Source organism: Castor canadensis, chromosome 14, assembly GCF_047511655.1.
Source record: "Castor canadensis chromosome 14, mCasCan1.hap1v2, whole genome shotgun sequence".
NCBI lineage: Eukaryota > Metazoa > Chordata > Mammalia > Rodentia > Castoridae > Castor > Castor canadensis.
In genome coordinates, this window is record NC_133399.1 from 92,725,961 (window position 1) to 92,741,812 (window position 15,852).

The 15,852-nt window shown below is 37.0% G+C and overlaps 1 protein-coding gene across 6 annotated transcripts in view; it reads right to left on the minus strand.

Annotated features, from left to right (window-relative positions):
• The window catches only part of Palld (palladin, cytoskeletal associated protein), a 383,132-nt gene that overhangs the window by 306,781 nt on the left and 60,499 nt on the right, over positions 1-15,852 (minus strand). The window contains exon 1 of one of the 6 annotated variants that reach the window (XM_074055018.1): positions 4,771-4,917. The exons of the other annotated variants lie outside the window; for them this stretch is intronic. The gene's annotated coding sequence lies outside the window, so the exon portion shown is untranslated. Of the gene's footprint in view, positions 1-4,770; positions 4,918-15,852 lie in introns of those variants that run through there. 6 annotated transcript variants of the gene reach the window in all.

The following is a 15,852-nucleotide window of genomic DNA, read 5'->3' on the forward strand; positions in this document are numbered from 1 at the left end:
TAGATGACCGTCCACCTTCTTAGCTATTTGTTCACTCATATTGTATGTTAGGAGCTAATTTTAGGCACTGGGGGTATAGAATTGGGAAAGACAGACAAACTGCATTATTGAGGAGCTAATGTTCTAGTGAAAGGAAATACATTATCACACCCACAGGTACATAAATGTGCAAATGCACACAGTGGTCAATGGTATATAGTTAATAAAAACAAGGCAATGGGATGGAAAGAAACAGGATTGAGAGGGGATCCTTTGGTCAGAACATGAGACCTGGCCTTCCGAATTGGTGACCTTTGAGCCAAAAGTAAGTCTTGTGGCCAGGAGATCTAGGAAAGAGCTCTCTGGGCAGAAGGAAGTAGAAATGCCAGACTTTGAGATGACCCACACTTGGAAATCTTAAGAAGAGGAAAGAAAGACAGGCGACTTCCTCAGAGGATGGCTGTGGGGTGAGTTGGGGAGAAGGTGGGCGATGAGGTTGGAGATGAAGGCAGGATGGACATGCGCTGCTGTACTGTAGACCACATGAAAGGGAACAGGCTTTGTTCCAAATACGCCAGAAGCCTCTGGTGGGCGACCAGCAGGCTAATGTCATGATCACACATTTTTTGGCGAGGGGCAGTCCTGGGATTTTTGAAATTAGGGCTTTATGCTTGCTAGTCAAGCACTCTACCACTGAAGCCATACTTCAGCCCCTTTTGCTTTTCTTAAAGTTATTTTTCAGATAGGGGCTCACAGTTGTGTCCAGGAAGGCTTCAGACCACAATCCTACATATGCCTTCCATGTAGTTGGGATTACAGACGTCACCAACCACTGGCTTGTGTGTTGAAATGAGGTCTTGCTTAACCCCCTCTCCCTCGAGGCTGGCCTCAAACTGTGATCCTCCTCATTTCCATTTATTGAGTAGCTGGGATTATAGACATGTACATCCATACCTGTCTAAGACTTACTTTTTTTTTTTTGCTAAAAGAAATACCACTTTTATTACATGCAAAATTATTTGGAGAATGTGTCCTAGGGCTTGCCAACACCCTCTGTTCTTGAATCAAAAACTTGAGAGAGCCAGTAAAAGGAAAATTTCAGTGCACAGACCACAAAGGCTGCCTTCCACTAGCTAAGACTTACATTGTTAAGAGGACTACTCTATAATGCACAAAAGGAGAAATAGCACTTAAAATGTGACTGCTGATGTTGTAGGAGGGAGGAGCTGGGCCAAGGTTGCTCAGCAGGGCTGGTGAGAAGTGCTCAGGTTTGGCACTTGCTGATGAAGGGGGCCCTGAAAGAAAGACAGCCTGACTCCTGGGATCTGACCTTAAGCAAGTAGGTCAATGGTGGTGCCATTTACAGAGATGATGTAAGGAACGGATCTAGAAGTGGGTTCAAATCAAGTATTAGAGAGGCCCGTTAACATCCACATCTGCTGGAAGTGTTTACTAACCCAAGGCAAATGAAATGATGGGGGGTATTCTTAATGCTTTTCTGCCACTGTCAGTTAACATGCTGGTCTTTGCGGGGGAGAAAGACTTGAATTTATATCCTAATTTTCCTACTTACCTAACCATGTTGTTTGGTCTGTTACTCTCTTTGAGCCTTAGTTCCCATATCTGCCAAATACGTTTGCCCCATGGAATTGTTGAGAAGATTAAATCCGAATGTGGCTGTGACATACACACAGATTGGACCAAGTGTTCAACAGTGATACCCCAAGCCGATGGACATGAAGGTGGTAATGACGGACTCAGCAAAGGGACAAGCGTAGTGGGAGATGTCATGGAGTGGAGGGTGCCATGTCCACTGTGGTGAAAACTGTGTCAAGGACAGCCAGTCCGGTTTTAGTAAGCAGAGCCTTTCTCCCCGTGTTGTAAGTTTCTACTTCTTCCTGTATTATAAGGGCCCAAATTTCTTAAGTTACCATACTGGGTGTGCAATTTGTTCTTCCAATCATGAATAAAATATCTTTTTGTTTAGTTTTAAAAAATGTACTAAATAAACAAAACTTAAAATTTACCACTTTAACCATATTTAAATGCACAGTTCAGTGATATTAAGTATATCTGCATTATTGTACAACTGTTACCACTCTCCATTTTCAGAACCTACTTTATCTTCCAAAATTGACGCTCTATAAACTATTGTTAATGGTCCTACCTGACAACCACCATTCTACTTCTGTCTCTATAAGCTGACTCCTCTTGGTGCTTCATATCAGAGGAATCAAACAGTATTTTTCATTTTGTGACTGGCTTATTTTACTTAACACATTGTCCTTAATTATCCATGTTGCAGCATGTGACAGAAGTTCCTTCCTTTCTATGACTAAATAATATTCAATTTTATGTATATGTCATATTTTGTCTACTGTTCACCTGCCAATAGACACTTGGCACATTTTGGCAATTGCAAATTATACTTCTGAACACGGGTGTAGTATATGGGAGATTTTATGAGGCAGTATAAATATTTAGCTACTTATGAATTCATTTGCTCATTCTCTCCCTTGACAAATATTTCCTTAGTGCTTATTAAGGCCAGCACTGGTAATGCCTAAAGGAAAAGTATTGTAACTCAGTCAATCAAGAGGCACTTTAATTATTCAGAACATTAACTTCTCTCCAGGCTCAAAATCTGAAGAGAAAACTTTAAGACACTTTGGTTTAGCAATCTACAGAATAAGCAATTGTTGAAGGCTGATGTTGTACATGGCATGAAATTTGCCTTAAAGAATCTTGAATTCTGCCCACAAGAGCAGTGTTCTATGTAGTGCTAAAATTTGCCAATAGAGAGAAAGCAGAATAAAGAACTGACTAGTATGGCTTGAGTAGTTTGCAACATTTTGGGAGTCAACTGGTGTTTAAATAAATTCTGGGATTGTCATTAAATTGTTTTCTGAGATATAACTTTAAAATGGCTAATTGAATGGTTGATTCATTATGTAAAGACTAGCATAATCTTTATTGTAACCAGTCAACTATCAGAGCAGATCAATTTGATTGACAAAGTGGAGATGGTTCTTAAATTTAGGAAAAAATGTTTTCTTGATTATAAAATAGATTTAATTAGAGTGTTCTACTTAGAGTTTACAAAATCACACTTAGGATACAGGTAAATTTCCCATGATGTATTTTGAGCATGTGTAGAATAAATGAAGGAAAAGAGGTAACAGTGGCAGTAACTGGAAGAAAGCAGAAATAATAAGTGGAGGTAAAGAAGGCAGGATGGTGAGGAGGAAGCCCCAAAGAAGTTCATGGCTGGAAAGGGTGTAAGCTGTCTGTGCTCCTTCCTTCAGATGAGAACTTGGCCATTATTTTCAAAGGAGAGAGCCAAAGGAAGAAGCTGCAGAGAATAAGAATCAAAATTTCAAAACCGAGTCAGGCGGGAAGCCTAAATAAATGCTTCATAAGGATACATTTATGGTCACTTCTTGGTTATCCTTAAAATGTGCTCTGAGAAGAAATGTGGCTGGGGAAAATCTCCAATTTTAGGCATGTGGGAGGATAAGAACTCATCAATATTCAGGAATTACCCAAGAGTGTCAATCCAGGACAGAAGTGAATGTGAACAGCTGTGTTTCACAATCTGACCTCAGGACATTGGATCTTTAGTATTTCCATAATATGACTGTAAAAAAACATGTCCCTCATTTTATTCCTATCTCAGAAGATAAACATGGAAAAATGCAATTGGCAGCTTAATCTAATATTTAGCATTAGTTTTAGGTCCACAGAGCATTTTGTTTTTTTGTTTTTAAGGAACATTGGCACTTTTGTTAACCTGCTGTCCTCAATTAAGCAGAATCCTTAAAACCCTGTCTAAAAGGTATTCCTCTGCCAACTTAAAAATACCACGTGGCCAAGTTTTAAAGCCCACAAGGGAAAGAAAGCATGCTCCTTCTATGACAAAATTCTTAGGTGGCCAGAATGAGTTTGCATTTGTGGGAATTTTCTTTTGGGCTAAAAACCAAAACCAAACATCTTCAGCATTAAAAAAGACAATATCAATTTGGTTTGAAATTAAACCTATCTGTTGATAGACAATTATGGGATTTTTTTTTTCTTCTAGGAAAGCCTGCCACATGTTGCATTAAAAATTTTGCATTAAAGCAAGTTATTTACTTTGCATTCAGTAATAAACAAGCCTATTGCATCTTGAGAAGGTAATTTGAAACCTCAGATCCCTGTGGAATTATAACGACACATTTATACAGGACAGGGCTTCCATCCTCACCAGTGTCGTAAAACAAGGCAAAAAGCACAAGAAGGACGAAAGACACAGGAAACACGGTCAGTAATACACTATACGGATTTAAATCCCACAATGTTTTCTTTACAATCTCAAGGAAACACCAGGCTCCCTGCCCTTCATTTTAAGAGCTCTTCTCTATCCTTACTCTCACCTCACAATTTTTGTTAATTTTTCTCTTCTGTAATGGAAAGTCTAGGCAGCTGAAGAGTTAATGAAAGTTGTGGTCAATTTACATGAAGTTTCAATTACAAACCGGTGGGGGTCAAGTCTGATTTTGATTCACCATATGCCACATTAACCGGTTCCAGAACACATTCTGCCAGCGTTTCAGAACAAGGATCCTGATTCATTCATTAAGTGATTAGAAATCTGCTTAGTGTTAGTCACTCCAGATCTTTATAGAATAATCCAACTCATCATTATTTACACAGTCACATGTAGAAATACCCACAACCAACATGTTAATACTACAATACTTTGCAAATACCACGACATACACAAGTTGTTAGTAATTAAACCGAAGTGCCTACCTACATGGTTCTTCAAGCAAACTTCAGTCCTTGTAATATTTTCCCTTCATAAAAGTCCCCAAGTATTTACAGTCTGTAGATGAGATCATACTCTTGAAATGGTAAAGATTAAATGAGAAGGGAATTGAGAGTGAAAGAGGGGTTGTTCACACTAACACTACTTGTATTGAAAAGATTCGACAGCACTGTCTTGATTCTCATTGGTCACTCAGAGGGCTGGAACAATATTTGCCCAGTTGCTATGTAGAGAGGGGTGGCTGCCAATTCACTCCACTAATAAGCCTGAACCTGGCCTTTGCAGATAAGAATGGGCATTGTTTAAGTCAATGTGTTTACTGATAAGATGTTTGCCAAAGCAGGTAAGAGACATATTTTTCTTTTGTGACAAACTGTAGCATGACTACAGACATTTTTCTGCTACTCTCTGAATTTTAATCGCTGCTGCAAAAAGTAAATCAGGAGATGAGTTCTGTTTTTCTTTTTAATTACACTCCCTTTTTAGGAATGCATATCTAAAAAGATCACATTTAAATGTTTTCTTAAAAATGACATTATACTTGAAATACAGATGGATGACTTCATCTACTATAATTCTGAGGACCTATTAAAATATATTTAAAACACCCAACATATATATACATATATATATGTATATATATGCACATGAAAGTTTGTTAGGAAAATTTCCCCAAATTTCAAAGGAAGCAGCTTGGATTTGCCAGGATTACATATACATACCCATCACTAAACTGTGTGAGCATACATAATGCACACATATGTAAGCAAGTTAGGACTGATGTAAAGCACATGACAATTTAGGCAGGGTTTTAAAAAAAATTCAAAGGCAGATGCTTCTCTTTTTTGTATTTAGAGAAGCACTTAGCTTTTTCAACTTGTACTCAGTGTGTGCATCTTTATGGGATTGTGTGAATGGAAGACCGTTCAGATCTGAGTTTAACATCATGTAATTAACAGAGACCCATGAAAATAACCACATTGAGTACACCCTTAATAACTAAGTTGTTAAGCAATTATCATAATGTGCCTGATATTATGAGAAAAACAGAATAAACTGTTTAACAAGTAGGATGCTTTTTAGTGTTCCACTGTAGGACTTCTCAAGAAGATTATTAACAATGGGGCAAACCATCTAGCACCTAAAATTCTCTCTTGATCACTAGGTAGATGAAGCCTACTAAAATTTCCACCATATATGTGGTTATTGGTTAATAATACAAGAATTTATAACATATTCATAATTAGAGATTTATAAAATTTCTTATAGAACCAGAAGTACTTGAATACTGAGGAATTTCAACTTCAGTATTTGTAAAAATTAAAAAAAAAGCTTAGATAATTGAAGAGTCAATGGACAATCCAAGAGGCTAAGTTTCTGACATCTAAAAAAAATACCATTTCTTGAAGTTAAGCAAGTGACTAACACATGATGCTACTAAAACTTGCCTCTTTGTAAAATGGGAGCTACAGAGACAACACACTGGTAAGTTTTGGAATAAGTGCTCTTAGTTAGAAGGAGTATGGAAGAATGTGGGTCCAGTTTTCCTAAAGGGAAATTAAGACAAGATGTCTCCTGAGTGAAGTTTGAAGGAACAACCTGGTTTATGTCCCTGGCATTAGTACATTTGCTGAGCATGGTTAATTCAAGCTACCAAGAGACCCTTCATTTGTGCCCATGAAAAACACATGTACAAATGATCCAAATGTATAGTTTCTTCTGTTTGGCTCTTTATTACAATAGCTGATTAAGACTAAGCTTGTGAGAAAATAATAAGATTAGTAATTTGCATACCACTCTAAGAAGGAACAAGAAGTAATATGGTTATTAAACAGAGCATATTTGTGACTTCATGGACTCAAGCATCAGTGCAATTTCTAAATTCTAAAGATTAACACTTAGAATTGATAATTACAGATGAGTGTTTTCTCTATGAGAAACTGGAAGATTTTTACTCTTTATAATAAGGTTTAAATATGGAAGAGAGTGTGTTGAATTTGGTGTTTTTTAAAACATATTACCTTTTAGTAACTGATACCTGAGCATTCCCAGAGAAAATTTTTTGTTGGCTGATGGCCAAACAGATTAGTTAAATGGTAAGAGACTATATCCTCTCTCTTACATTAGCTCTGACCTCTTTCGCACTGCTATAATCAAAACACTCCCTTTTGTGTGCAGAATTTGGTCACAGGACAGGCCAAAAGTTCTATGGGTATTTTAAGTAAGGAAAAATAAAACATTATATAACACAAAACACATTCATTCTTCGACAGACACCAGTATTATTTGACTAGATTTAGAAGATAAAACTTTCTCAAGGCTATAAAATTTCATGGAGCATTAAAAAAAATACAAAAAGAAATCAGCTTTCTGATTATGACAGCTTTCCTTTTGATTGAAAATATGTACTATTTTATGAATCTTTCTTTTTTCCTGCATGAAGTACTGAGACTGTGACAAGGTAAAATCTATTTATTGCTCACTCACAGACTAGAAATGTGAAACATCAGACTCTTTTTTCTAGGAATGGTCTTCTTAGTTCATAAACCTAAACATGTGCTTTCCTGCCTGAGGCCCTGTGGCTTTCCCCTGCCCCCCAGACGACATTAGGACTGGCTGCATGACTTTCATGCTCATCCTGCACCTGTCTCTGGAGGTCATTGTGCTTTAGTGACTCTGGACAAGTTTTACTAAATGAAGCCTCCCTGGTCTTTCTCACCTCCAGGTTTTGGCTTACATCTTCCTTCTTTGCTTCTTTTCTTGTCTTATCTCTCAGCCTCCTTCAGGTCTCAGCTTAAGGTTGCATGTCTCCTTTGCTCGGTGTTGCCAGAGCACTCAACCATGTGTGATTGCTTGTGCAGATAGGGCAGGAATGGTCTCTGTGTGTTCTTTGCCTTATCTGCAGAGTCTACTGCAATGCCTATTTAACATATAGTAAACACCTAATGAGTATTTGTGTAATGAACATGTGTTTGAACAGTTGCTTTTGTTGGTGGCATCGGCCAGAAAAAAAATGTGAAAGACTAAAATTTCCTCAAGGGTAATAGAATATTGACCTCAGGAAAGTATGTGGTTTCTATGGGAGCTAAGATAATGAATGAGAGTAGGTTTGATTTTGATCAGTCTAGAGGCTTATGACTTAATGTTTATCTGTACTGATTTTCTCTAAAAACATGAAGCTGCAGACCAAAGGCTAATAAATGCCCTTGGGATTCTGGAGAAATTAATTTTATACCTATATTATATGTCTCTATCTAGGCTACTGTTTTCATTCCTAGGTTGAGCCCCCAAACTTTTAATCTTGATGGATTTCTGTCATTAGTCTCAGTCAGGAACTTTTTTATATTTTTAATTTTTTTAAAAAAAGTTAATTTGATTTTGTAGATGAAAAAAAATGTTAGTCAAGAATTTTAATAGGAATTTTGTGTCTCTCCCTTGGCCATATATAGATGATATCTTGTTGAGTCTATCTGCAATTAAATTAAATTAATTAATTAATTTTGTGATGCTGGGGATTGGACTCAGGGCCTTGAGCATGCTAGGCAAGTGCTTCACCAATGAGCTACATCTCACTCCTGCATCTGCAATTTTAGATAATTTCCTTTCTAACAAGTTTTTGAAGAACAGTGCATTTCAATATATGCCAAATACAGTGTTAGGCCATAGAATCTGCTCAGGTCCTTGCTAATAGACAAATGGAAAATAAGCTATTATATTTTCTAGAAAAATCTTATAAAGAGATTAAATGTTAAGATTCACCATGGACTGAAGAATAGGTTACCTCACTTTTGACACTGGTTGTTTGAAAACTGTGTGGCCTTATCTAACCTCACCTTAGTAAGAAATACAGGCTTTATTAACATTTGAAATGATAACTCAAACATTTCCGGAAGGGTTGAGTGAATTCCTTGTGAGTCACATTTGAACACTGTGAACTATGATAATGTAAAGAACACCAACACTGAGAATGGAACTTATGGAACTTTCATTTTTCCCATCCTGGTGAGGTCCAGTCAGATTTCTTTCCACAGTTTTTTCACAATCTTAGGGCTTCAGAGCACACATATAAAACTCAGCACCTTGGGAAAAAAATTCCATAATTGAGAGCTAGCTAGTTCCTGTAAGGTCTTTGTTGCTAGGTCATATCACATCAGGCAAAAATTTGAAATACATTATAATATATATATTTAATTAGAGAACAGTACCACTTCCTCACATGTATTTTATCTGAGTGAATAATATGTCCCCGCTAAAACATCACATCTCAACATCTGCACTATTTAGAGGATACATTAAAATTACTAACATAAGGAAGAGCTGAGGGAAAAAAAATTGATAAGTTTTATAGGCAGTATTTTGAAACTTTCTCAGCTGTATTGAGATGAGACTTTGATTAAGGAGATGAGGTGGTTTAGTGGAAAGATACCTGGCTGATATCGTGATGATTCTCATTAGAATCTATATGTCCTTACTGATAGAGAGTTTCAAGGCTGTAAGTCTCATTTCTAGTGGATCAGATCCACGAGGATCCATGACTTTACCTTATATATCCTGTCTCTCATCTTATTATGCTCAGCTCCATTCTTTCCACTGAGCTCTGAATTCTTCTTCCACACACTGATCTGAGATCACAGTTAAATACCTAATAGGGATCTCCAACTTAACATGTCAAAAACAGAAGCCTTCGTTTTAACTCAGTCTCTTGCCTATGAAAGCTGGTCATACAGTTGTTTCCATTTCGATTAATAGAACCACTATCCACTCAATTGCTCAGGGCCCAATAATCTTTTGTTTTTCTTTCTGTCAATCTCACAACCAATCTGTCAGAAAGCTCTTCTAGCCTTACTTCTAAAACTACATTGTAAACCTAATTTCTTGTCACCATCTCCATGGCTACACCAAGCCACTCCCATTTTTCTGTTGGATTCAGTCATCTCTCTTTTCATGTACTCTCCTATGAGAGTACTTTCCCTACTCAGACTATCTGGTCATAGACATCTCCAAACAAAACTCAGATGGCTATGCTTCCCATTGCAATTAAAGTAAGGGCCAAACTCCCTTTCCCCGTGTAGTTTGAGGTCCTCACCTCCCTGTATCATGTCCCAACCATATGGGCAGTCTTCCCACTCTTCAAACATTTCAGAGCCATTCTCTACTGACTTCTCTTTCCTCTCTGCTGAACCCTTCCTTTCTCAGAGGGACCTTTGCTGACCAGGTCATCTAAAATAATCTGTGTCTCTGGTTATTTTCCAGTCTACATCTTTATCTTTCTCAAGTATATAACAGCATTTGAAATGATGGTTTACTTATTTATTTATGGATTTGTTATTTTCTTCTTAGTGCCAGATCATCAATTTGAAAATAGGAACTTGGAGACTCTAAATAACAAATAACATAAGGAGATGGAAATACTAATTACTCTTATTTGATCAGTACATATTGTATATATGTAGTGAAATATCATATAGTAAGTACCCTATAAATATGTACAATTATTAAATGTCTACCAAAAGTTTACAAAATATTTAAGGAGGCAGAAATATTAATTACTCTGATTTGATCACTACACATATGTATCAAATTATCACACTGTACCCACAAAATGTGTACAGTTAAAAATTTTTTAAAGCTGCTTAGAAGTACTGGGTTTAGAGTTTGTATTTTACTACGTCTATGACCCTTGCACCCCATGAAACAATAACCCAGCTGTGATGAGGACAATGATTTAGGTAATGTTTGCAAAAGTGCTTTGTAAAGTTTAAGTGGTAAGCACTTAAATATCTAATTTAAATATTATTAGCATGTGAAAATGTCTGATGATTAACGGAGGAAGTTGTAGTAGCTCTACTCTTTCCACTGACATTCCTCTGGAAATGATTAAGTGTGTAGACATTGAAGTTTCAAAATTGACCCCATGGCAAATGGACTAGTTCATCTCAAAAGCAATGGATGGTATCAATTCTAGTTCAAAAACAAACTTTGGAAATCCCTTTTAAAGGATTAGAAAAATAGTAAGAAAAGTTTGGATAGTATGTGAGTTGAGTGCATGCATACAAGTTTTCAGTAAGTGAAGAAAGACGCTTAGGAATATGTTTCAAACTTTGTTTTTTCTAAGTTAAAGATTTCTAAAAAATTATTAATTTACTTATTAGCCCTAATCAGATGGTCTGCTTCTTTATGAGTGGCCTTTTCAGTATCTGTGTGGGACAACTTTGTGAAAGGTGATGAACGTGGTGATTTGGTCTTCACCATCTCTTCCTTCAACAACTCCGTTTTGCAGGAATATTGCCCTGAATATCTTCATTTTTTACAGTCACTTTTTGGCACTGAAGAGCTAACTTGTTAAACCTCATTTCCAGAGGCTAAAGGCTCAGTATTAAATAACTAACAACCTTAGCAGATAAATTAGGAGCAAAAATAATGTGAAAAACTTGTTACAACTACAAGTCCAGAGTTCCTTTTGCACTTTACTATTTCCTTCCAGGGAAAACATTTCTGCTTTTCTTGTTAAAATACTTCTGTTTTTCTTGATTCAGGGTGAGTCAAAGGGGAAAATTTCTAGCATCACGTCAGAACTGTAAGGAGTTATTTTAGAACAAACTAAATGATATGGATATTTCATCCATTCCAATCCAGTCCTGTAGTAACCTCTTAGCCTGTGATTTCAATTGCTGCGTGGAAAGTTACAATCTAATATGAACCTTGTCATTGTATAAACACAGAACAAAGACACACCTAGGTTATGTTTTACAATAAATGGCAGATCATTATTACTTCCCTTGGTATTTCCTCTGTAATGGTGATTATGATGAAGTCCTGGCACTATGACAATAAATGCCATTCCAAAGAAATTCCATTTTCACTTATGTAACAGGATGTTAGAATGGGGGTCCTGTGGCCTTTGTTTTAACTGAAGCATAAATGTGGTACATAATAGATAGCTATGTGTGTATGATACAGATTCACATATGTGGGTTTTCAAAGAAAATTATTATGAACCAGTTCCAAGACTCTTGGGTCCTTCAGGTAATCAGGATAAAAAGAGGTAGAATTTGGAGAGGAGGAAGATTTCTCATTTGAAGAGAGCTGTTACCAGGCATGCCCCTTGTGAAAAGGATGAGGGAATGTGCTGTCTTAAAACCACAAACCTAGTGATGGGGGAAGGGTCACCTCTAGAGAGCTGAAATGTGATTTTGCATTTGAGATACACAGAGGATTGGTGCCTGAGAAAGCTGAAGTACTGGGGTCTATTTTGTTCTGAAATATTTTCCAGAGAAGAGTCTGAGTCCTAGGGTGTGTAATTAATGGATATAATTTAATGGCTATAGTTTTAAAGTTAGGGTTCATCTAGAAAAATATGTAAACAGTGAGTATGACAGTGATTTTGTGCTCCAGAGTGGACTCAGATGCATTGGAATATCCTTGGATGCATGGAAGTCTACAGGGAAGAGGAATTATGAGTTGAGAGCCCAATGAATTTTGATGCTTCCCTGGAGAGGGTGATTACAGGTCTTCCTGCTCTGCTGTCTCCTAATCTATGCAGAGCAAGTGCCCAGGAATAAAATAGGGCCACAAACTCCAGGCAGGTGGACTCACTTGTTTAGCCTTTACCCCCTCATCACGGAACCCTCTACTATACCATAAGGGGCAAGAAGGGGTGGGACATGGTCCAAACTTGGAAACTTCTCACATCTTTCTCCAAGTAATGTGCTCTCCCATTTTCTTAATTTAGTTTGAACTAGAATGGGAAGACTAGTTCAAAGTATTAGCCATCATGTAAGATAGGACTTACATGGCACAAAGAATAACACAGCATCAGGGTCCTGAGTGTGTGTGGAGAGTGGGAATTTCTGGTTTTTAAAAATCAGGATTCATTCATTAAGGATTAAGTCACACATTGAAAATATTCTGCTGCAATCTGTTTACTCTTCTCCAGGAACTTTGCTTCCAGAAAGCTCAATTTTGAAAATGCATATGCGAATACAACAAAGGAAAATCACCTTTTTTCTTCGAGTCTGGATCCCTATTTGGAGATGTACCAATATAAGCACACACTTTGTGCTAGGAACTGTGCTGAGAGGTTAAGCGCTGTTTCACTCATCCATGTACCACCACCCTGTGAGATTGTCTTCTACACATTTTTGAAAAGTGAAATGGAGACTTAAGAAGGCTAAAACATGTGTCTTAGTTTACACTGTTTTTATAGGAGTTTGACTTGACTGGATCCATACGTCTTAACAGCTACGCTATACAGATCTGCTTTTGAATAAATTAATAATAAGGTGTCAAGATAGACCACGATGCTGAATACATAGATGGATAATGAGGGATTAAATCAACTGCCTTGGGATGAACTGCTTTTTGTTTCCAAATCTGTTACACTTGGCAAGTCCATCCAGAAAGGGAACAGCTGGTCTACTTACTTTTGTTGTGTGCTGCCTCACCCTCTGATTTAATTATGTAATGGAAAGCAGAGAAAGTAATGATTGATCTGTTAATAGCAGGTCCTTCCTTCTAATAAATACTCAGATCTGGATTTCTAAAAAATTGAACATGGCCTTGAGGTTGCTCTGAAGAAAACCCAGGAAACAGCAAGCTTTCCCAGCAAGCAAATCAACCAAAGATTGCTGCAATTCACTCAGAATAAGGTGGGCTCATTCCCAGCAATTAATTCCCTTCCTTACCAGGCAGATTCTTGTACCTTCCTTCCTTCAGTTAGGGAAAGGCTGTTACCTCATGTGGTTTTCCTCAAGATTCAACCCTACAGAACTATTTTAAACATTGTGCTTTCTGTAATTCTCTTTGCTCTGTTCCTAACTAGCATTAACATATACACATTAAGTTTAGGTTTTTTTTTTTTTGGTGCTTTTAAGGTTTGAACGCAGGGCCTTGAAGTTGCTAGGCAGGCACTTTTACCACCGAATCACACCTCCAGCCTTTTTTTTTTTTTTTGCTTTTTCAGGTAGGGTTTGACATTTTTCACCCAGGAAGGACTGGATAACAATCCTCCTACTTAAGCTTCCCTCATAGCTGGGATGACAGGCACACACCACCACATCCAACTTACTGTTTGAGATGGGGTCTTGCTAACATTTTGCCTGTGCTGACCTCAAACCTCAATTCACCTGCTCTCCACCTACCAAGGAGTTGGGAGGTGTGAGTCACTGTGCCTGGCTTCCATTTACTTCTCATTGAAGCCATTTAGTACTTATTAACAAGTACAATTCATTGGAGGAAAAAAAACTGGAGGAAATCCTTCACAATGGCAGATATGCATTTTCTCTTTTTTCCATTTATCATTAGAATACTACACTCCAGTAAAAAATAAATATTTTATTGCTTATTTTTTTCTCATGATGAATATGCATTATTGCACATCATTAAAAAATACAGCAACAGAGATAGGAAAAATCTATCAAAACCAGGTTGCTTAGAGGCAAACATTGCTTCATCTTTAGGCATTTTCTTCCAGCTTTTGTAATTTGTATTTTACTTGGTTGAAATACTGCATAAATAATACAAACATTTGATAAGTTTGTTCTTTAAATATCACTAAAACCCTTGAGATAAACTTGAAACTGATAATTCATTCGAAAGGAGCCCAAGTATTAAATTCTGCTATTTTATTAAATTATTGGACAGAGATAAAAGCAAATGTAAAAAAAAATTCTTTGTGCATGGAATTTTGAAGACTCTTGACTTACTCCATAATAAAATAATCTTTAAAAATTTAATTAGCGGATTAGTCAGCCTTAAGTATTTTAATCTGTTTATCAGGTCAGCATTATGACTTGTTAAATCATAATGGTTACTTCAATTCTAAATGTTCTAAAGATAACTTTATAGGTAACAGCCTTTGCTATGAGGCTATGAACATCTATGGTGATGAGGGAATGGTGACACAGAGCTGTATGCTGTGGTTTTGGGGTTCTATATATTTCTCCATATTAAGGTGGAAGGGAAATGTCATTATTGTAGCATTTGCAGGTTTTTCCTACTAATCATTGTGGCCTGAAGGTTAAGAGAGAAACTAAATAAGGGTACTGGAGGAAGTGAGGAGTGAGCTAGCTTTCTTTATCAATCGGAAGTTACAACAAGAGGAATGATCTTAATGGAGAGAAAAAGTTACACAATTATGGCAAGGAGGAAAACATGACTTAATAATAATAATGGTCTTCACACATCAAATACTTCATAAAGGAGGGAGGACAGATGTTTTCCATCTCCATAACATGGAACCAATTGTCTTCATCTAAACTGAAGGTTTCCTGACTTGACCAAGGACTTGGTGATGGTGTATTGTGTACCACGCACTGTACTGGGCCTGGTGGGTTGAGCAGACATGGCCTCTGCTGTGATGGGCCTTGGACTTATGGGACAAGCAGTAAACAAACAGTTTTTAAAATCACTATTGTTATATATATTAGGAGAGGTATCTTCTATAGAGGATTCCACCCAAAATGTAGGGTTTCCTGATTTAGCAAGCAAAAATTCATGATGCCTACCTCACCCAGAAAGCCTATTCATTGGATGGCGGTGGCAAGAAAGAAGGAGAGAGAAAATTCCAACAAGAAGAAAATGCTATGTGATGACTTGGGAAGCTACTTAGTGTATATATAAGTTAGATAAAAGGAAAAAAAGAAAGCCCCTCAAAACCAAAGCCATGAGAATTAAAAAACACTTGGCAACCATATCTAAGATATGTCTAAAATACAGATTAAGAAGTGTTATACAGAAATTTACAGTCTTACTCTGACAGCAACACCAAAATTTCTCTCGTAGGCAGACGTAGTTATTTATTGCTCTTTGGCACCACCCCACACCTACAAATATTCTTTCAAGTTACCTGACTTTTTAAAAAATATTCTGATGGAAAATATATCACTTACTAGTTTATCTAAACATTTTATATTTTCAGTATTTTCAATTGTTGTATCATTTGCTTTCATGACTCATTATGTGAACTGCCTTCTCTCTGAGTTAGCACTCTATTTGTCTTAACTTTACCCATCTCTACTTCTGTAGACTTTCATTAAGACAGTAGGAGACCTTCTGTTTCCAGACAA